Raw genomic sequence first — 24,235 nt, 5'->3', positions numbered from 1 at the left:
ATGGGATCCATAGTGAATACAACCAGAAAAGACAGGTCATCTCAACACATATACTGCTCTCTCTGCTTCTGCTCTCTCTATTCCTCTCAAAAAATCTGAAATAGTAAATTTTTTACTACTAAAGGGCATTCTGAGCATTTGGGAGGGTCTCCTGAGGTTATCTTTTAAAAAAGCTTCTAAACACAAACGCATATAAACGCGCATAAACGCGGTATTCAAAAGTGGCTAAACTGACGTTTTTTAACCTACGTTTTCCAGCAGTCAGTTTCCATCGTTCAGAAGAGTTTTCCAAACGTCCTGTGTACATGAGCCCTTATTGATGTAAAACTGTCCTGCAGCTGGCCAATTTCTATTAAAATCTCATTAAGAATTAATAGACTTCATAAGATAAAGCAGTTTAAAATATGGCCTGCAGCAGGGCAGCCTCCATGAGCAAAACTAGGCTGAAATGAACTAGAGATACAGGGCAAAGGCATAGCCACATTAAAAGGATACATTCACCTTTAGTAACGTTACATGTTGCATCCATATTTACAGTGTAATATGTAACATGTTATTATCTGAGCAGCCCCCACACCTCCAAAGCACCCACTGTCACAATTTAAAAAAAAACATTCACAGAGTTCTGTGAATGGGAGAACTGCAACTACTGTCGGCTAACAGCTTGTAGTTCTCAATGAAATACCAGGGCGTTGACGAGTGCTCTAGGTAGTTTATTGATCCTTCCTGTCATTCAGTAACTGCCAGCCCATATGAAGGGCAGGCACACAGTCACCATGACAGTCTGCAGGAGCCTAAGATTGCCCCCGTGATTTGCAATGCTTCACAGGCTTCTAATAAAAATAATAATAAATGCACAAGATGTGCATTTATTTATTTTATTTTTAAGATGAACTTATCCTTTAATATATCCTCAAATTAAATGAAAACCTGCGGGATTCACTGCAAATCCGGTCACGGGAATCTGAATCTCACTGATGTAGGTATTTGTAATTACCATAATTTAAAGCCTGAAGAAGGAAGTTTATTTGCTAAGGCAGTGCGCAATAAACCCTTTTAGCTAATTATATTTCAGATTGCAGCTAAAAATGAATTTAGTTTGGTTTTTGCTGACTGCAGATTAGAGATATGGATACTGAATAATGAGACGTGTGTGCTCGAGTGCAGATCCCATTGGTGATATGGGATTAAATCTGACTTGTTTGAGTGATCTGGTATACCATCACAACAAAACTGGAGTTTTCCTACATATTATTATTTAATAATCAATAATTAGAAACATATTACTGTATATTGATAAGCAGGCGTTTGAAGGGTGTTTTTAAAGCTCCTCAAACGCATATGAAAATGATACACATGTCAGCACACAGTTACATAGTTACATAGTTAGTCTGGCTGAAAAAAGACAAAGTCCATCCAGTTCAACCATAAAAAAAAAAAGTTATAATCCTATACCCACAGTTGATCCAGAGGAAGGCAAAAAAACCCTCAAAGCATGATCCAATTTGCTCCTGCAGGGGAAAACATTCCTTCCTGATCCCCCAAGAGGCAATCGGATATTCCCTGGATCAACTTTACCTATAAATGTTAGTATCCAGTTATATTCTGTGTATCTAAGAAAGAATCCAGGCCTTTTTTTAAGCAATCCACTGAGCTGGCCAGAACCAACAGAACACACTGAAGTGTTAGCGTTGCATCAAAATTGACGCCTCAAGTTGAGTTGGGAGGAGTTGAAGCCTTTCAATGCCTCCCATTCAGGTCTATGGTGACTCTCTTCAAACACCTGGCAGGCATTTGTGAGGTGTTTGCAAGCCGTTTGCGGGCCATTAATACCATTAAGTTCATTATAGGCATTTGTGGTGCGGTTTTAACACTTGTAAAATGTCTATAAAACGCCTTAAAACCGCGCATAGGATGCTTGGGGAGCTTTTTTAATGCTTGTAAAATGCCTAACACCTGTCTAACATTATAGGGGCATTTGGGAAGAAGTCAAGTGTGAACAAGCCCTTAGTCTGGTACCAATAAAGTCTCAATCAAGGTTATGGATTTTTTACCTTTCCGGGGAACATTTTCCACATTGCATGAAATGTTCTTGCACAAAAAGAATCATTTCTGTAGTGTTGTACACTAAATGAACTATAGGAACCAATAGTGGAAAAAATGTACACAAATGACACATGATGTAGTAATACCAAGTACTTAATAAATTAATATGTCTTCATGTAGTGAGACAAATTCACAGTGGACCTGCATCTGTATATGCAAATGATTTGCAAATCCTCCCTTGTGTGGTTCACTTCCCATTGTCTTTGTTACTGAAGCTGGCTGGGGTTTCATAGTTGACATGCCTAGTCTGAGAATGAGTGCATTATTTCTCTGTTTTTGTTGTTACTTTCCCATCACTTAGCAACCCTTAACTAATTTACAATGAGTAGCACTTAATAAAGGGCAGGCTACTGTACCATATTGTTTTCCCATAGCGTGTGCTACTTAACATGTGACCCCCAGGTGCAGAGATGTTACTGTTATTAAAACAATGACATCTGCAGCTTGGTCTCTAAAGGACACTTGCTGTTGAATGTTTGTGACTAGTATTATTTCTTTGTGTTCTTTTAAGACAAAGGACAAGATGTTACAATATTTTGGCAGCAAAAGAAGGACTATATATAACTGTGTCATTAATGTTAATTGAGCACCTGCATCATTAGTTACCAAACAAAACAAAGCTAGCAAAGTTCATTTTCAATTATAATTTTATTAGCATTGAACAAACAAAATGAGAGCTTAACTACATAAAGATATTAAAGCTCACTTTTTAATCCTATTAAATAGTCAGAGAAAAAAAAAACCTAGAGGACAGTGGGGAAATGCAGGCTGACATTGCTGATCCATATTCTCAGGAATCATGCTGATCCAGTAGCTTTGAATCCTTCTTCATATAAACTAAACTGATCCCTAGTCCCTTCCATCCCTTCTCAAATATTAGAAAAAACCCCAAACGCCATTTTGTTCTGGCGTAACTTAACCCTCTGCTAGGTCTTTTCTGCTTGTGAAGATAAGTGATCCAGTGATGCTATTTAGTTTTATTGCCACCTCTTGTCATGACTCCAGCATACTGCTGGAGTCTCTTGGAGTGTATGAGGACCCCACCAATGGACAGCCACTTGGAAATGCCCAAGTCACATATGTAGTGGCATTGACACCTGAAGAAGGATATTCCCTCTCTGCAGTCCAGAAGAAAGAAGACTCAGAACCCAGCTTATATGACCATGGAATTATCTGAATATTTAGGGGTTTAAGATTTAAAAAACAAAAAAACTTTTAATTTGGAAAGGGTGGAATGAGGGGGGGGGGTGTACAAGTGCAGAATCCAGAGTTAAGTTTTAAGTAAAGAAACAAACATCAGAAGGGTGCAGTTTAGCTCATAGCATCTAAACAAATTTACACTGCTATTTGCCTTAGAAACTGAAATTATATGCTTGAACTAGAAAAGCTGCAATTTCTGGGGAAATTGTGTGAAGTGTTCTTGCCTCCACCAGTAGTCTACAACTCACACTCTAGCTTTTGTCACTCTGCTGCCTGCTCACACACCTGGGTTCCTATGGCAACTCACTCTACAGCAAGGGCAGAGAAGAGCGGTTAAAAATAAACTGCTCCAACTTGCTCACTTCACTGGCGGTTGCCATATTCAAACGGTTGTACTTTAAAAATTATAAATCCTACACCGAAGGGCTTTATATTGTGAGAATCACAAGACCCAGACCTACATTTTTATACATAGTATATCTCTGAAATAATAAAAATGAAGGCACAGTCACAGTTTAGAAATTGCCCTTCGAATGTGAGGTGGCTAGAGTGGAGTTTCAATGAATGTCAATGGGCGGTGTGAGTTGCAAACAAATGGTCATATTGTGAAAACTATCAGGACTATGGCTTAGCCGTGGACATTTTTAGTGGCAGCAGGGATAGCTGAATGTTTTGATATAAGATTTTTGTAGGTGGGCTTGAAAATGAGGGAGTGATGGCAGTTTAGAAATCATGTCCTGATTTTTCAGCTCACACTCTAGTTTTTGTCAGCTCCCACTCATGAACCATTTGGCAAAACATTCCACAAAGTAATAGCACACCAATCGGGAACAATCTGCACGTTTCGGTATATTACTGTCAATGTAGTGTAAAAACTGTGGGAGGAGTTAGGGTGATAAATTTGGCTATAATAATAAGAATATATATGTGAGATAACAGTAAGTGGTCTTGCCATGCAAGAACACTTAATTATCAAAATCAACAAAGCATACAGTAGAAAGGAGCAAAACATTGACCTAGGTGAATACAAAAAAGGCCAATGACATTGGCCTAGGTTGAATACAAAAAAGGCACAAGAGTCTATGAAATATGCAGGGATCACAGCACAGAAGTCACATCTTTATACTGTGAGAAAAATGACAGAAGAGCTCATGGAATGTGGCCTCATGTTTCTGTAACCAATAAACTACCAACTAATAGTGATCGAATGGTAACAGGGAAGATACAATATGGTAGATATGGTAGATTTGGAGAGGAATAACATAAATCAAAAGACAAAAGGCATTAGGATGAAAACTAAACAAAGCTTAGAAAGAGGAGAAGGAGGGGATGGAAGGTGAAAGGGAGCAGAAGAACACATGGAGAAGTGCGAAAATTGAAGGAAGTCGCTGCGAGTCAAACTGCTGGTTAGCCTTTAAGAGAAGTTATAGAGTAAATTATCTATCTATCTATCTACTGTATCTATCTATCTATCTATCTATCTATCTATCTATCTATCTATCTATCTATCCATTCAGTCGTATCCGACCCTTGGCAATTGCGTGGACCGTCACTCATAACCGACTTTTTCCATGAATTCTCTTAGCAATTATTTTACAGGGTAGGTACATTATAGGGGGCCCAAATCTTAAGAAATTTGTCATGGGTAGCTGATAGATTGCTAAATAAAGTTCTTGTTAGTCATAAAACCATGAAGATGGGTTTTTTACCCCATGGAAGGGAAAGCATTGCAATTTCTCTGCTGAGGCCATAGTTTGTTTTGAAGCTAGTATGGTAAACATAATCAATTTGTGTTGGTATTTAAATAAACTGTCTATCTGATCATGTACCAGAGCTATCCATGGGTTATTATTATTATACAGTATTTATATAGCGCCAACAGTTTTCTCAGCGCTGTACATTATAATGGGAGACAGTACACGAGACAGCACAGTAACAATACAATAATACACGAGGGGTTTGAGGGCCCTGCTCCTTGGAGCTTACAATCTAAGAGGGAGGGGATAGTGGTACAGGAGGAAATAGCTGTGGGGGATGGAGTGGTAGGAAGAGTGGAGGAGATCAGCAATTAGGTGAGGGTGGGGTAGGCTTCCCTGAAGAGATGGGTTTTCAGGGTGCGCCTAAAGGTGAGGAGGGTAGGTGAAAGTCTGATGGATTGGGGTAGTGAGTTCCAGAGGACTGGGGAAGCCCTGGAGAAGTCCTGGAGACGGGCATGGGAGGAGGAGACCAGGGAACTAGAGAGTAGGAGGTCTTGTGAGGAGTGGAGAGTATGTATTGGCTTGCCTTGTATTCTCATATGGAATATGGTATGTATGAAACAAAATACTTTAGATTACAATGTGGTGATGAAGGGACGTGTACACCAAATATACTCAACATTGCTAACCTCTTTGTCACCCTGAAAGAACTTATTGGAAGCAATGTGATAAAAATGAGCTATTAGAAACCAATATGTTTGCATTTTACAGTATATGGAAACTCCTGAGAAGTAATGTTGAATAAAAATGCTCTACTAGACACACTCTATTAGACAGAACAAGATGCCAATGTGTTAACATTACTTCTCAGGAGGTGGCATACAAGATGCTAAGGCAGTTGGATAAAAATTAGCTACTTTGGATGGGGTCAGATACCAACGTGTTATCCACTTGTTCACCAACTCTTGAGATGTAATGTTATAGTTAGCACATTATATGCCGACTCCCGAGAGATGTCCAGCCATAACTGCGAACAGTGCTGGTTTTAGAGGGAGGGAAATCCAAGAGCCATTTATTAGCATAAAGTGAGGAAGTGAAATGAGATCAGCTCTATGGGTACTTATAGTAGTAATTAGTTTGGTGGAGCAAAGTTCATCAGAACAAATGTGTTCAAATTAGTAAGACGTTCACGGTAAGAGGTCAAGTTTTTAAAGATTTTTTTCGGCTTTGTTTTGATTTTACTGGCTAGGTTTTAGTTTTACATCGTTTATTTGTAAAATGCTATTTTGCTATAGAAACAATTAAAACAGTTATATAAAATACTGACTGTTCAAGAATTGCCAGGTGTGAGATCCTCCAATCGCTTCTGTGAAAGCTCCTTGACTAATGTTCTACGTTTGACTATTAAGTTACAATTCATCTGTAAAGTATCTACTCCACATTTTATTTATTGCGTTTCATAGATCAATGTCATCTAATGTAATGGAAAATCAATTTATGGCTCTCAGAGGATCTTTTCCTTTTTCAGAAAAAAGAAACCACAAGTTACCATATTGTGTTTTTTTTCTCACTAAAGCTGACATATGTCATCTTTAGAGGGTTTTCCCATAAAGCTGTAGTTCCTATATTTAAAATTATTTTTCATTAGAGAGGAGTGTACTAATTAGTCCAAACAGAAATTTCACCTTGATAATGCCAAATCAATCAGTGGGGAGTTCTGCAAACTTGTGTTGGGTAACATAAACATGTTTGCTCCAATTTTAATTCTTGATTTTTGTTTGAAGGTTTTCCTTTGCATAAATGTGTACTCTCTTGTTTCTTCTAGAGCTTTCCCACAGCCAGTCAGGTGGGGTTGTGTCATTATCTGAGTGTCAGTATATTTCAGTTCTTACAGGTGCCTCATTTTTCAGAGTCACATTCACAATCATATACTCAGGCCCACTCATTGTCCTCACTGTCAGAAAACAATCTTTTTGCTGATTATCAGGGCTCCCTACAAGCAATGAGTAAATTTATTATTTAGTACTTATATAGCATCGACAGTTTACACAGAATTTTACATATATACAGTATTGTACATTCACATCAGTACCTGTCCTCAAGGAGCTTACAATCTAAGGTCCCTAACTTACATTCATACATACACATACCAGGGCCAATTTAGACAGGATCCAATTCAACTATCAGCATGTCTTTGATCGCTTCTCGGCCTTTTGACTAAGATCAAGTGTAGTATCTGTTCTTATCAGCATGTCTTTGGAGTGTGGGAGGAAACCGGAGTACCTGGAGGAAACCCACGCAGGCACATGGAGAACAAGCAAACTCCAGGCAGGTGGTGCCATGGTTGGGATTCATACCAACGACCTTAGTACTGCCAGACGGAAGTGCTAACCATTTAGCAACTGTGCTGCTATGCGTAACAAAGTGTCGTCTGCATAGAGAGAAATTTTATCCTCCCTATCTCCCCATCGGAACCCCACTATATCCAGAGATTCTCGAACCATAACTACCACAGTCTCTAATGCCAAAGCAGAAAGTAAGGGTGAGAGGGGGCACCCTTGCCTGGTCCCACGGTGTAGGGGGAAGGCCTCTGAAAGAGTGTTATTGATTTTAATTCTTGCCATTGGGGCAGCATAAAGCAGTTGAATATAGAAAATAAAGGGGGAACCCAACTTAAATTCATGACAACAAAAAAAACAGCGCAAACAAAAAACCTCCAAATATACAATATATAAGTGAACAAACAATAAATCAAATGTCCATGTAAATAAAAGTCCTTATTCCCAGTGAGATGAATGTGTAAATTATTCAAAATATGCTTCCACCTTCCACCACGTGATAAATAATATCAACCGCACTCACCAGATAAAGGTGAGTAATGAGGCTTATAGGATATAAGGGATCCTATACCCCCTCCAAAAAGATCAAATCTTCTTTTCCACCCTGAATGGATATATTGCTTGCCTTCACCTTACTCCTCCATGAGCTCCTCAATGGTGCAAAGAAAAAGAAACTACATAGTGTAATACTGCCAAATTGGTATTAAATGTAAAGACAAAACCAGGTCACTCACATGATAGAATAAAATAGAAAGCCTTGTTTAATAGCCTTAAATGGCTTAAATGTATCCACGCTCCAAAGTTTGAAAACAGGGATCTCACGATTCTGTTGAGTTGAAGAGGATGAAACAGCCTTCCACCTCTAAGATGGCCACTTGGAACGCACCCCCCGGCGTGCGTTCCAATCACCGGAAATGACGTGAACCAGAATGACGGCGGACTGGAAGTGCGTCAATGCGTTTTGCCCCCCCCCCCCACAGGGCGTTCTCAAGTCTTGTGTTCTCAAAGTTCACTTGTAAAGGAATTTGCACTTTGCAAGGGAATTTGCCCCAAAGCTTAGTGAATGTGGAAAAGTTTCACTCTGCAAAGAATACCCAGAGTCATGTGCAAGGAAAAAAAAAACACAACATTTCTAGCTTGCATATGATTGGATGATGGAAGTCAGCAGCGTTTATTCTTATTCACCAAGCACTTGGGCAAATTCATTTGCAATGCGCAACTTCCCTTGCAAAGTAAACAGCCTATTTGCATGAGTAAATCAACCCCATTGCATGTGCCTTTTTTTCTGTCCTGCCATTTGCCTCAGACCACTATCAGCTGAATACTGTTTCAATACTTACAGAAAATATTAGCTGTCAAGTTGTGGAAACATGGGCCAAAAGAAACCATCATTTTAATTTACCAGTGCAAAAGCACTGTAGCGCCTTCTTGAATTCTGAAATTGATGGAAATTTTGATTGCAGTGTAGGTACCTTTTGTTTTGAGAAGGCTCTACTGTGCTTTGCGTTGGTAACCAATTTTTGTACATTGTGATGATGATAGCAAAAAGCTTGTAAACCAGAAGTTATGCATATGCATTTGTCCCAGGAGGATCTACATGGATCCTCTCACTATCCTAAAATAAAGAATAAACCCCATATTTGGGGATTTTTAATAGAGGTGAGACATGTAGACACCTTCTCTTTTAAATAGTTCCTACTTTACTTTGCACTGGTATAGTGAAACTAAGAGCTAATACATAGAAGCCATTTTTTCTATTCTGCACATCAGCTTTGCATCCAGAACTGCTGATGTGCATCCAGAACTGCACTTCAGCAGTTCAGGATGCAAAGCAGCCCCAAGAGCCCAAAAGGGAGATTTACATGATTCCACCCACTATCCTAAAATGGGAAATACACCAATAATATTTGGGATTTGTGATAAATATGAAACATGTAAGCACCTGCTTTAATAAAAATGTTCTATTGTGCTCAACACTTAAAACAAACTTTTCTTCTGGAAAAATGAAAACTAACCATAGTACTGTAAATCAGGCACACTCCGGTGCCTTACATACCTATCAATGTGCTTTGGATCAGTCCAAAGTGCACTGATATGAAAATATTGAGAGATGCCCATTAGTGACCAGTGCTTAGAGGAACAGCAGACAAACAGGTCAGAAAACCTGCAATGATCATTGTTCTTCACTAAGATAGGCGGTTGTCTGCCTGCACTATTCTCCTGCTCGCCCCTTTTCCTGAAGCAAACCTTGCAAGTTAATAGAGTACCAGGGGTGGACTGACCATTTGGAAACTCGGCACTGCCCGAGGGCCCGAGATCAGTAGGGGGCCCCATGAGATGCCCCTGGTAACTTTTTCATAGGCTTTTTTGAGTTTGGGCAAGGACACAGGGGCCCCATGATCCCCTATTGCCCGGGGGCCCCATGAGTTGTCAGTCCGCCCCTGTAGAGTACTCAGCAGTTCCTGAAAAATATGTTGCTCTTAGCGTGATTGGATGACAGCCACCCATTCCATCTGTTTTTATTCAGAAAATATATGATGAATTAATGTCAGTGCGGAGCTCCCATTCCTGCCTGGCCAGCTGCTCTCACAGGGTTAAGCGGGTTAGAAAATCTTCCTCCTTTACTACTGTTCCAGCAGCAGCCAGGGCCATACATTTCCATCTCCACCCTTTTAATTTACATGAACAGGTATACTTTACAAAGAAGAGTGCAGCTGTTCATTAAACCTCCAGCCAATTCTTGAGCCTGAGGATGGTTGAGCCCAATATACACATCCAAATGCTTCTAAGATCTATGCTAAGTTTAAGTTTATATCTATTCAAAATAATAAGGGCTGTTTGTTCCCTTCTTTTGAGTAAACAAAGTCTGCTCTGGTTCTGGGAAGCAGTATTGTCATTGCGGGGTAGTTCCCATCCAAATGAAGGTCCTCAGCTTTCATCAGCTGTGTGGATGTTGGAGCAAGTAGAAGCAGATGTTTCCTGTCAGCAGCTGATTTATCCTCAACATAAGCGTAAGTGTATTCAGCATATTTCAGGCACCCAATATTTCATTAGCTGACCTTTGAAACATCTTATCTAAATCATCCTTTAATCCCATGTTGCATTTGTTAGCACACTAATCTCTGTAACCCTCCTAGGTTACAGAAACTGCAGATTGTGGGTCCTTATACTATGCAAACAGGCTTGTCCATAGACAAAGCATTTCTTTTTTTTTTTCTTAAATGTTTAATCTTGAATCAGAATTGTTTTGTATGCAACTCTCTACATATCACATTAGCACTGCTGATAATAGAAATGTAATTCTTTTGGCCACTTTCTGCCAAGTTAGTGATTTTGTAACATAATATTGTCAGCTTTCTGTCATATTAGTGATTTTTTTCACAAAATTTTTGCCACTTTCTATCATGTTAGTGAATTTTTTCACATAATTTTGTCCACTTTCCACGCTGTTAGTGATTTTTCATTTAATTATTTTGCATTACAAAGGACAACAAAATATAATAGCTTTAGATGTGATTTATGACATTTCCTACACCTGTAAATATCACTTTAATACAGTCTCAATCAGGGGCGGACTGACAACTCATGGGGCCCCCAGGGAAATGGGGATCATGGGGCCCCTGTGTTCTTGCCAAAACTCAAAAAAGCCTATGAAAAAGGTACCAGGGGCATCTCATGGGGCCCCCACTGACCCCCGGCCCTCGGGCAGTGCCCGAGTTTCCAAATGGTCAGTCCGCTCCTGGTCTCAATAATTCCCAGTATAAGAAGTCTTTAGTACTTATGAAGTAATTTTGCATCGCAGCCTCTGTAGACCAAAGCTCTTCTTCTGTATATGAACTATGCTATACATGTGAGTTATGGCTGCTCTTACTTTAATTTGAATATATGCTCAATAAACTGTTCACTCTGACAAATAACAGATGCCATGTTGTATATTTACTTGTTTCAAAGGAAGCAATCAAGTGTAAAATACAAGCATTATTCAGTGACTCTATCAGGAAATTCTTTAGGAAATCACATACTAGTTATAAAACATCAGTTTCTAAGTACTGGACTTTAGGAATAATTAGTTTTTTATTAGTTTTCGGTTAAACAAAAACAACAATTTGGAAGGCAAAGACGACAATATAACAAAATATGGTAGCAAAAGAGAATCATCAATATCACAGCATTTAGTGGCAATGGATGAATGATTCCATCTGTACATTCATGTTTCATGTAATGTGTAAAAATGAAAAATACAATATAAAAAAAACCCATGCTAGCATCCTTTGCATTGGTGTCATTGGACTTTCAAGAGAGATTGCAGTTCTAAGATGATGCTACTTGTTTCAAGTAATGTGCAAAAATAAAAAATAAAATACAAAAAAACCCCTTGCTAGCATCCTTTGCATTGGTGTCATTGTTCTATCAAGAGAGATTGCAGTTCTAAGATGACGCTACTTATGTGACAGGTTATGTAAAGAGTGATAAAAGGGGTTATGTTAGAGTTAAAACAAGAAAATAGGGCAGCACAGTGGCTTAGTGGTTAGCAGTTCTGCCTGGCAGTACTAGGGTCGTTGGTTTGAATCCCAGCCACGGCACCACCTGCCTGGAGTTTGTATGTTCTGCCTGTGTGGGTTTCCTCCAGGTACTCTGGTTTCCTCCCACACTCCAAAGACATGCTGGTAGGTAAATTGGATCCTGTCTAAATTGTCCCTAGTATGTGTATGTATGAATGTTAGTTAGGGACCTTAGATTGTACACCCCTTGAGCATTAGGGACTGATGTGAATGTGTAATATATATGTAAAGTGCTGTGTAAATAGAAGGTGCTATATAAGTACCTGAAATAAATAAAATAAGAAAATGGAAACGTGCCCCTTACATTGGGTGTCAATGAAGTGCTTGCTTACATTGATAGGGAATATAGTGACTACTTACAAGATAAGCCAGAAGGTCCACCTTATACTAATGGTCTGGAAATAATTACCTACATTTGCAGTCAGTGGGAAAAATACCTACCTTACCTTGTATATAAGATAAATTGAAAATGAAAACACTGGTAGTGTAAGTTACTAAAGCAGAGGATACCTAGATGATTTTGCATTAATTTATTTGACCCAATTGGTTAGCAAAGGCACTGCAATGCTATCAGCAACCTGTTTATAATGGCTTTCAAAGAAATAGCCTTTTCAGAGATAAATGTAGCCTGCTTTTATTAATTATGGTACTTATATAGCATCATCAATTTACACATATATATTGTACATTCACATCAGTCCCTAACCCCCAAAGAGCACACAATCTAAGGTCCCTAACTCACATTCATACATACACATACCAGGGCCAATTTAGACAGGAGCCAATTAACCTACCTGCATGTCTTTGGAGTTTGGGAGGAAACCAGAATACCCAGAGGAAACCCACACAGGCACAGGGAGAACATGCAAACTCCAGGCAGGTGGTGCTATAGGTTGGGATTTGAACCAACATCCCTAGTACTACCAGGTAGAAGTGCTAACCATTTAGCCACTGTGCTGCCCAGCTTTTGCTTTCGTTAAAGATTCACATGGCTGGTTGTGTCACCATCTTAAAGAAAATTCCTTTTCTATTTTTACTAAATCACATTAGGTCTGATGGTGTAAAATTATTGGCAAAAAAACAGAAAAACAACATATTTATATATTGCTTTTTATTGTTTTTATCTTGGTGAAAATATGATAAAAATCACAAAGGATATTTCCCAAATAACTTTATAATTAGTCAGAACTACTATTATTTCTAATGAAATGATGTACAGCATTTTAGAATTATCCATATCAGCATTATATATAATATAGTCAGACTCTTCTCCCTATCGGTTTTCAGTGTTTTTAAGGTTAAGCTTTCTATACATATGTTAGATTGCAAAGCTTATGCTTGTTAATACAAAATAAACTGACCTTAAGACCATTTTTCATGGCCAGTGACTATTAGTTTTTGTGTACATACCCTACATGTATAAACTAATCCACTGCCATAAAGCATGTAATTGTTTAATCATTTCTTGCATAATGCTGCAAGAATAAAATGGTTAGTACAGCATGATCATACAAACAACTATCACATTAAACAATATGTACAAATACATATCTGAAATAAATCTCTGCATTAACTACTGTAAATATTAAAAAATAAAATAAGCCTATCGCTGTAGACATCAAACCAGAATTGTAAAAGGTTTACATGGAATTGTAATTTTCAGTACTACCAATAACAATTTCTATAGTTCATGTGTATTCTCTTACCTTAAAAACAGGAAAGGAATTTGGCAGCAGGCCGTATTCATAAGAGAAACATATGAGGAAGAAAGTTATCATTGTATGTGCATTCTGGTGCAGATATCATGGGCAACCTGGTTATGACCTACTTATCTGCAAGATATTTCATGTGCGACTGCGACAACTGTGCTGGAAAGTGAAATGTCACTATTCGCACAACATTTCATGCTATTTATGCCATTAGTGCAGTTTCTGTGCCAAATGTCGCTCCACTTCCTTAAACTGAACCTCTCCAAAACCGAGGTTTCTTGTCTTCCCCCCAGCCCGGACACCACCCCCCATTGACTTCTCCATCACATCGAACAACGCTACTATCAAACCCGCCCCGCAGGCCAGAGTACTTGGTGTCATTCTGGACTCCAACCTATCCTTCCAGCTCCAAGTCCAATCTTTAACAAACTCGTGCAGACTCCACCTCCGCAACATCGCCAAAATCCGTACGTTCCTAACTCCAGAAACCACTAAACAGCTCAACCACTCCCTCATCATATCACGACTCGACTACTGCAACTCCCTCCTCACTGACCTGCCTCGCCGCTGGCTATCCCCGCTTCAGTCCATCCTGAATACGGCTGCCAGACTCATTCACCTTTCCAACCGCTCCGTTTCCGCCACTCCCCTCTGCCAATCCCTCCACTGGCTTCCGATTGCGCAACGGATCAAATTCAAAATCCTAACACTGACATACAAAGCTGTCCACCATACTGCCCCGAACTACATCACTGACCTAATATCCAAGTACCGCCCAGCACACACACTCCGCTCCTCACAAGACCTCCTTCTCTCTAGTTCCCTGGTCTCCTCCTCCCATGCCCGCCTCCAGGACTTCTCCAGGGTGTCACCCATCCTCTGGAACTCCCTGCCCCAACCCATCAGATTATCACCTACTCTCCTCTCCTTTAGGCGCACCATGAAAACCCATGTCTTCAGGGAAGCCTACCCCACCCCCTGCTAACTTGCCGACCTCCTCCACTCTTCCTACCACTCCATCCCCCACAGCTATCTCCTCCTGTACCACTATCCCCTCCCTCCTAGATTGTAAGCTCGAAAGAGCAGGGCCCTCAATCCCCTCATGTTTTGCATTGTATTGGTATTGTTTTTTCACATGTTCTGTCCCCCTTTGTAATGTACAGCGCTGAGCAAACTATTGGCGCTTTATAAATACTGTATAATAATAATAATAATAAAATGTAAGAAAGCTGTGCGCCAAATTTAAATGCACCTTTTTTTGCACACACTGCACCAATACTGACCAGGCAGATTCTTGTAACCGTTATTATACTTGTTATAGTATAAATAATGTGATTGAAAACAGTCTTGCATAATTGTTCTAATATTTGTGACTTATACATGAATACATTTATCTGTAACAAATAAAAAATGTGCAAATTTTGTGGAAATTTTTGTTGGGGGTTTTGTTTGTTTTTATATACAGTAGATAACTATGGAATATATTTATAAAAAAAATTTAAAAGCTATTAATCTTGTGAAACTGCATATACATTGGTTCTGTATGAATAAGGGCAAAATCAAATGTTATTGGGTTGAATTCCTTCATTCAGTTGCACACATTTATCCTCTGTTTGTAAGGGTTATAAATGCTTTCCTAATAAAATCCTCTAGCAATTCCATCACTTCAGACTTGTACTCGTCGAAGGTCCAGCCATACTTTCACTCCTGTTGCCCCCACCACTCTGACTGTGCTAGCTGTTGTGAAGCAGATGTTGCAGGGACTGTTGTACCAATTTGTACTTCATGCCATGTGTATTGTAGCAATTTACACCATTTAAATAACTTTGGAGCAATTTGCGAAATTTTTTGTTCCAAAATTACCCTTCACTGTGATATTTCACCTTCACCACTTCCATATAACTGTCTTACGCCAGTGTTAAAAAAAGATTTAAAGGTATCTAATTCACTTTTGTGGTATGGCTTAAAGTGATATTAAACCCAAACCCAAAAATGTAATATTTTGCAGCTTACCAATCGTTGGATGTGGTGGCTGCATCAGTTTTTGTTTTAGATTTTTTTCCCCTCTGTTTTCACCTGGTTATCTGGCCAGTAATACACCTCCTTTATTAGACCTCATGCACACTGCAGCTAAGAAATACCAGTTTTACAGGCGTTTGATATTTTTTTCCTCCCTCTGAGCACCCCTCTATGTTAGCCTATGTGTTCATGCATACATAGACCTTTACAAGCATTTAGAGGTAAGAGTGTTTGGGGGCAAAAATCTAAACGTACCAAAATCGTGTTCATAAGAGGAGCTTTTGGGCAGAAAATATGCCCCACATGCCTAAACATGTGTAAACTAGCCTAAATGCACCTAAACGCTAGGCTGGTTTATCGCTTGAGCGTTCATTCATTTAAATGAGCAGAATAAATTAATATTTTTTTTTGTTTACAAACGATTTTATTGTACAAGAGTAGACAGTAGAACAACAGCACATTTTAAAAGTGATATTGTCAGCAAAAACAAGGCACTTTTGAAAAGTACAATACATAAAGGTATATTAACATAACAAAGAAGATAAGAAAAAAAAGAGGAAGTTACAAGTGCATGCAGTACATAAACGACAAAATAGGTTAGGTGATACACCTGTCAATAGTACATGCCAGCCAACTTTTACTGGGGATGTTATTAAGCATGTAATAAGTGTCTGCAATCTCTCCATGACTCCCATTTTTTATCGTATAAGTGCAGCTTATCCAGTAGGGTATAATGAATGCGTTCTATAAGCATTATAGTGTCAATTCTGTGTAAAACGGAGTCTAAGGGTACAACATTGGACCTCCAATGTAGGGCAATAGACCATAAAGTGGCAATACATAATGTGTGTATCAATCTCAGATTGGCATCAGAGACCCCTGGGATATGGGCCCCCAACAAACAGGTCTGCATGGACAATCGTATCGGGGCGCCCGACAATAAGGTAGCGACCTCAGAAATCCTACGCCAGATCAAAGATATGGTCGGGCAATCCCAAAATATATGAACCAAAGTACCCGTGCAGTCACAGCCCCGAAAACATAGAGGGGACGTTTGTGGAAACAGTACATGTAGTCTTGACGGGGTATAATACCATCTGGTTAGAACTTTAAGGGCCGTCTCACGAACCGAAAGAGATCTAGAGCTCTTGCATATATTATCCACCATGGAATCCCAATCCTCATCCGAAAAAGTGACGCCACAATCCTCCTCCCATTTTCGTCTGTACAAAGGGGGAGCATGAAAAAGACAGATCAAAAATTGGTGATAAAGATTTGAGATAAGACCCCTACCCCTGGGAGAGTCACGGCTGACACGTTCAAAAAAGGAAATCGGAGAGGATGGGGCAAGGCCAAAGTGCGCTTTAAAAAAGTGCCTAATCTGTCTATAACGAAGGTACTCGCGAAGAGGAACATCAAACAACACGCGCAGCATATCAAAGGTAATATAAGATCCTCCTCTTTGGAAATCAGACAATCTGATAAAAGATCGATCATACCACCAACGAAACATATGAGGGGAAGAAAAGGCTACAACAAAAGTAGGATCCCCAAAAAATGACACACCTGGGGGAATAGAAGATACTAAACCCAATTTAGATTTGTGTTTGGACCAAAGCGTCAGTGAGTGAGTCACTATGGAGTTATAAAAAACAGTCGATCGGGGGGAGATGTTAGACCATAAAATTCCCGGTAAATAAAAAGGGCGTATCGACTGAGACTCAAACTTGATCCACGGGATTTGAGAGTTAATAGTAGCCCATTGTGACAATTGCGCAAAGCGAGCCGAGAGATAATATAGCCAAAAGTTAGGAAGACCGAGACCTCCCGACCGTTGCGAGCGATACAAAATGGATGAGGCAAAACGTGGATGCTTATTTCCCCAAATAAAATTATTAATAGTCCGCTGAAAATGATCCAAAAAGGTTTTTGAGACCAGAACTGGAAGTGCTCTAAAAAGATAAAGCAATTTGGGCAAAATATTCATTTTAACCGCCGTGACTCTACCCAGAAAGGAGATATGATAACCGTGCCAGATCTTCAGTAGAGTAGAGAGACGCGATACACATGGTGGATAATTAGCCGCAAATATATCCGAGTATCTGGGAGTGAGGTTAATCCCCAGATAGGATATCCTGTCCTTGACCCAGCGAAATGGGAAAGAACTACGGAGAGATGCACTTAGGGAGTCAGGAACATTAACAGGCATGACCACAGATTTGGTAAAATTAACGGTGAGACCTGACACTTTGGCAAAATCGTTCAATACAGCACACAAGTTAGGTAAAGAAGTCAACGGGTTAGTAATAAAAAGCATAACATCATCAGCATACATGCTCAATTTAAAATGTGAAACTAATAATGAATAGCCAGAAATATCCGAATGTGATTTAATCGCCAATGCCAAAGGTTCCAACACCAGCGCAAATAAAAGGGGTGAAAGAGGACAGCCCTGGCGGGTACCTCTACCCAATGTAAAGAAGTCAGAGTTACAGCCAGGAAGCCTAATTCTCGTTTTAGGAGAGTCATACAGGGCATGTATGCCTGCCAAAAACCCCTCACTAAAGCCCATTTTCTGTAGCAAGGAGAACAAGTAGGGCCAAAGAACACTATCAAAGGCCTTGTTTATATCCAAACTCATCAACAGAACCTCTTTGGAATGTAAATTGGCGTCTTGAATAACATTTAGAGTGAGACGAATGTTATCTGTAATAAATCTGTCGGGAATAAAACCCGACTGGTCTGGAGAGACCAAAGAGGAGATAATAGGGGCCAACCGGTCCGCCAAAATACGGCTAAATATCTTTAGATCATTATTCATGACTGAGATTGGTCTATAGTTTTGTGGCAAACAGTGGTCCTTCTGTGGCTTGGGTATTAGAGACATGTTAGCCAATAACATCTCCTCAGGGAACTTACCCCCCTGCAAAACATCATTAAATAAAGTTATCAAGTATGGAGCCAATGTAGAGGCAAAATGTTTATAATAGCTAGCGGTAAATCCGTCAGGACCCGGCGCAGTAGAGCGCTTGAGCGCGCCTATCGCACATGTTATTTCCTCTAAAGTACAGGGGGCATTAAGAGTGACAATCTGAGAGGGTGTAAGGGCAGGGAGGGGTATAGAGTCCAGCCAAGAGTCCGACAGAGGGACAGAATCCGACTGCGGAGGAGCTAGTAGTTTTGAATAAAAATGTTCGAAAATACCCAAGACTTCCTGAGGTAGAGATGAGATAGCACCCGAATTTGTGCGTAATTTATACACATGTGGGGGGCGCAGAGAGTGGTTCAACTTCCTTGCGAACATGGTAGATGCCGAGTTACTATGTAATAGGAATGAGGCCTTCGACCAGCGAAGGGCCTTTTCAGTTTTTTGGGAAAGCAGGGCATTCAGTTCCAAGCGCTTTTGGGACAGTAGCTGTTTATTAAGCAGAGATGGATTAGCGACATGGCTTCTATAGTGTGCTTCTAATTCTCGGGTTAGAAGTAGTATTTGCTGCCAACGTTTTCTATTTCTGGATGAGGCCATGGAGATAAGTCGGCCTCGTAGGACCGCCTTGTGGGCTACCCAGAGTGTGGCTGGGGAAATATCAGGGGTTAAATTAGATTGAAAATATTCCTGAATAGATGTAACCACTTCCTGGCGAGAGTCGATATCGGTTAGCATAGAATCATTAAGTCTCCAAGAGAAAGGAGTAGGTGCCAATCCCACAAATGTGATAGATAAGGCCACAATACTGTGATCCGACCAGGGGCTCAAATGAATGCAAGCTACCTTAGAATTAGCTAGTAAAATTGGGGTACAATATATATAGTCTAATCTAGCATAAGAGTCATGTGGATGGGAATAAAATGTGTAATCCCTGGCTCCGGTGTTGTGCGCTCTCCAGGCATCCACCAACTGGAGGGTATCTAATTTCTTAGTAAGGGATTTTGGAAAAGCCTGGGAAGAATGCGAGGGGGAACTACGGTCCAAAAGAGGATTTGCCACCAGATTAAAATCCCCACCCACCAAGAGATGAGGGGACAAAAACCTATCCAGAGTACCAAAAAATTTTGAAAAAAAGGTAGCTTGAGCTGAATTCGGTGCATATACATTAGCAATAGTAAGTTCTCGACCTGAAAGGGTGCCTTTAAGAATGATAAACCTACTGTCCGGATCACGATACACATGTTGAACCTCAAAGGGGAATGAATTATGTAGAAAGATGGCTACGCCCCTACTCTTGGAGGAATGCAGGGTATAATACCCCTGCCTATAAGATCTATGAAAATATGTCGGGTGTTTTGCAGCTGCAAAATGTGTTTCCTGTAATAAGATAATCTTGGCTCCCAGTCGTTTATATTGAAGAAAGGCCGTTTTGCGCTTGTTTGGCGAATTGAAACCCTGGACATTATGCGAAATACATTGAATTACCATAGTAAACAGAGCTTATTACTATCATCATAAAAGTATACATTACAAAGATATCCCCTAAAATTAATTGGCTAGACATAGAGATCCGCAGGTCTATAGCAAACAGACGTACAGGTGGCAGAACCAACCCAGGGGACCCCCCGGCCCCAAGATGGGGGCCATGATGTCCATAGACCGACACAACACAATCCTCATGCACTAAAGTGTTGAAAAAAGAGAAGACAAAAAACAATAGAGAGGAGATTTGAAGAGCTCCTACAAATAAGGTAACTAAAGAACATGGATCAGGCTGAAAATTTGTCATACCTGATAAAACAAAAAGTTCAAATATTAAGGGGCCAAATGGGCCCAAACCCTGTCTCCCTAAAACATGGAAAACGGAACTGCCACCCCTCAATCGGGCAGCGACACTTCCGGCCATGTCAGGAGGCAGGGTGGGGTAACGTGTCAAAGAGTTGTGGAACCATAAACCAATGGGCGCAATTAAGAGGGACCAAAGACCCTTGTTATACCTTAACTCGTCCAGCTATCAATGCAAGGCACACATATATTACTCAGGATTATAAAATTAACATAGCAGTAACCATAGAAATACACATCCTGACAGCGTAAGATGTAAGAAACAAAATCCCTGTGTCTCAATTCTCGGTAAAGTCATAAAAGACAATAGGCAAGACCAAGGACTGTCAAACAATAGGTAATAGGCAAGTGAAAATGGACCTATCAACCCGGATCCTGTCTGACTCTCCTTCTATCTCTGCGTGGAGATGGGGTATGCCAAATGGGAGAGACACGAGGGGTGGAGGGTGGACGTTGAGGTGATGGGGCATCCGCTAGGCCCAGTTTGGCCAAGATTGCTCTACCTTCAGAAGGAGATGTAGCTATATATGTGCTCCCATTATGTGGAACAATCAACTTAAAGGGAAAGCCCCATTTGTAGCGAATACGAGCTGAGAACAGGACCGTTGTGACTTCTTTCATTTTTCTACATAAATTAATATTTTGGCCAATGAAGTGATTGAACACCCAAACACTTGACGTGGCTGAACGTGTCTAAATGCGGCTTCAGGTGCATTTTTAATGCTGCTTTTTTCCTGCCAAAAGAAAGATGTTCAGAAGAGCTGGGCAAATGCCCAGTAAGCATAAGGCCTTAAAGTGCCTGTACTCCGGATGAAGGAGCACTGGGGCACCTTTGGACAGCAGCATTGTCAGTCTAGGGTGGGGGTCAGCAACCAGTAGATTGCGATCTACCTGTAGATCGCGGCCAGGTGACTTGGAGATCATGGTCTAGGCTTGCTGACCTGCCATCACAGAGAATCAGAGTGTAATACAGAGGGACTACTTGTAAAGTTGGTCCTGTAGAAGGGAGCAAGAGCCACATAAGCCGATGTCTCCTCTGTAATGCTGCCTCCTGTCTCATGTGGAGTGATGCCAATTGCACCTCACCTCTCATCCTGGCTAGCGGTCTCCAGAGTGGTGCCAGCAGCAGTTAAAAAAGAAGAGATCTTCAGGTCAGTGTGAAAGCAATCGGCATAATAGTATGGGGCTGCTTTCAAACTGATGTGCTGTGGTTTACCAACACTGCAGGTGCAATGCAGTGTACTTGCAGCTTTCCTGTGGGTTTGCTGTACTTAGCTTTAGACTTCTCTTATATCCAGCAGGTGCGGTGCACTTACTGAAATCGCACCAAAACTCCTGAATGCAGGACGTTTGGTGCAATATATACAGGTGTATATATATATATATATATATATATATATATATAAATAGAATAGATATTATAATAGAAAAGAAGTCCATAGCTAAGCACAGCAAACCCACAGGAAAGCTGCAGGTACACTGCACTGCACCCGTGCAGTGTGGGTAAACCGCAGCACATCAGTGTGAACGCAGCCCCATACTATTATACCCAGCATATTGCTAGAAGAATAGAAGTGTATGGCAAAGCGCAGCTAACCCTGAAAAGTCACAGATGCACTTCGCTTCATCTTCAGTGCAGGGAAACCGCAGCATATCAGCTTTTTAGGGGGCTTAGAACAGTAAGGGTTCATTTACATTTGCAGTTTGGTTGGTGGTGAAACCCCATGGTTAAGATGCGCTTTTACCACCCTCGTCTCAACCGCACCCCCTTTAGCTGCAGTGGCCAAGGGTGCACACATGTCGTAGCCACAGCAGGAGTTATACGCCCTGACATGGTTGGTGGGTGTAGCACCTGCCACGTATAACCCATTCAAGTGAATAAGGCCGCTCTGCAAGTGCCCTGCAACCTTGTGCAGTACAGCAAACAAGGGGTTAAAGCAGGCAGTGTTGTATTGCTTTCTCACCACCTGCTTTAACCCCTTGGACCCCACAAAAGCATGCAGCTGCAGAGAGCTTGCAGAGTGGCTCCATTTATTTGAATGGATTGCAATTGTCAGGTGTAGCACACAACAAAAACAACAGGGGGTTTAATTCCTGCTGCGGCATGTGTATACATTTGGTTGCTTGCTCACCAGCTAAAGGGAGTAGGGATTGGGGGTGGTAAAATTATGACTCAAAAGCAGGGTTTTACCACCCATCAACTTTACATGTGAACGAGCCCTTAGGGTGCCGCTGCCGAATGCAATTAAAAGCTCATTCACAAGTGTAGCAGGCACTGCTGCTCCACTGAAAAGAGATCCAATTGTGTTTGACAGCTGGTGAGGAGGCAATATTTTGCATCCTCGCCACTTGATTTAAACCCATGATTTCTGTGCATGATTTATGTACATGACTGCAACACAGTAGTACAGCAATTATAGGTTTAAATCAAGTGTGAGGAGGTGACACTGTGCCGGTGATCTTTGACTTCTCCCATGTTGTTCAGGTAGATCTCCACCTCTTTAAGGTTGCCTACCCCCCGGTCTAGGGGGAGGGGAGTCTTAGATGCACTAGAAGATTTAGGTACACTAACAGATTGAAGTCAAACTCCAACTCACACTGCAGGTATACAAGGAGTTACAGCAACAGTTTTTTTTCCTTTTGGGATAAATATTTTATCTATATAAATAAAATCTGAGTGTAAGCACCTCTGTCAGTGGTAAATGGTTTGTCTCAACCCTCTAACTACTACATTTTCAGTGCATCTTTTTCTATTGAAAAAGCAACAGACTTGCTGCCAGATCACCAGGTGAAAATAAAGGAAAGAACACCTCAAAAAGAAAACTAATGCAGCCATCACATCTAAGAATTGATAAGCTGCAATATAACAAATGTTTGCTTTTGGGTTTAAAGTGATACTAAACAGAGAAGAGTTAATTGCCATAATTCATTCACATAAATCAAATATATCATGTCACTGTATTTTTTTTAATCTTCTAAGTACCTTATTTCTGTAGCGCTGTTGTGTGGTCACAAGACCTTTCCCTGTTCTTTGGCATCTGCCGGGAAAGATCCTTGGGAGGATCTTTTATTACTCTGCTAATGTATGCTCTCTACTGTCTGTGTCAACACAGCCCTGATTGGTGCTGTGCCATTCGACAAAAAAAAAAACTGTTTCAGAAGAGTAATTTAAATTAAATTATAAATATCAAAAAACTGCTCCCTATAACTCTTTATTGAACATCAATTGTGTAATTTTTTTGCATTAATATGATGTAGGGGAAGTAAAAAATGATTGGCACTAGCTTTCAAGCTTTCATTTTGTTCAGATGGCATCTCCATCTTGTTTTTACTTTACTGTTATTAGCAATTACATTTGATATATAGTAATTAATACTGATTTATATTAAATGTAAGCTGTTTTGCGAGTTTCTTATCGAATGTAATCAATCAGCATGCTATGTCCCACCCCCATAGTGTTTAGCAAGGATGACATGGAGAAGGAGGGTGGGAGGGAGGGGAGTATCATTTACTATTGTGTATACACCCACATGTATAGTCATGTGGGCAGCACAGATAAGAAAAAGGAGGAAATTAAGAGCTTAGAAGGGAGCTGAAATTAAAGCATGCTCAGTAGAGGACACCAGCTGGTCTATACAATTTCAGGCTGCAATGAGGACATAAAGAAGATAGGAGATACAGCTGAAGGCAGTATAAACCAGGTATATTACACAAAACAAATTCTTTAGTGGCTTTGTGAGTATGTTAAATTGCTTGTAATGAGAGTTTGTCATAACCTGGATCTAATTACACTTTAATACCACTTTATTGTGACCATTAGCAAAAGAAC

At 40.3% G+C, this 24,235-nt stretch overlaps 1 protein-coding gene and 1 non-coding gene across 2 annotated transcripts in view; one reads left to right on the top strand and one right to left on the bottom strand.

The window, feature by feature from the left end:
* PGM5 (phosphoglucomutase 5) overlaps positions 1-24,235 on the bottom strand; it is a 182,823-nt gene that overhangs the window by 73,940 nt on the left and 84,648 nt on the right. The window lies entirely within an intron of this gene.
* LOC149449918 (U2 spliceosomal RNA) lies at positions 7,201-7,399 on the top strand. Its single transcript, XR_016315348.1, has one exon. It is a non-coding gene; the product is annotated as a U2 spliceosomal RNA (small nuclear RNA).

Source organism: Staurois parvus, unplaced genomic scaffold, assembly GCF_062004578.1.
Source record: "Staurois parvus isolate SC_StPar_1 unplaced genomic scaffold, SC_StPar_1.0 ptg000596l, whole genome shotgun sequence".
NCBI classification, from domain to species: domain Eukaryota; kingdom Metazoa; phylum Chordata; class Amphibia; order Anura; family Ranidae; genus Staurois; species Staurois parvus.
The sequence above is the reverse complement of the archived record's forward strand: the minus strand, read 5'-3'. Positions and strand labels throughout refer to the sequence as shown.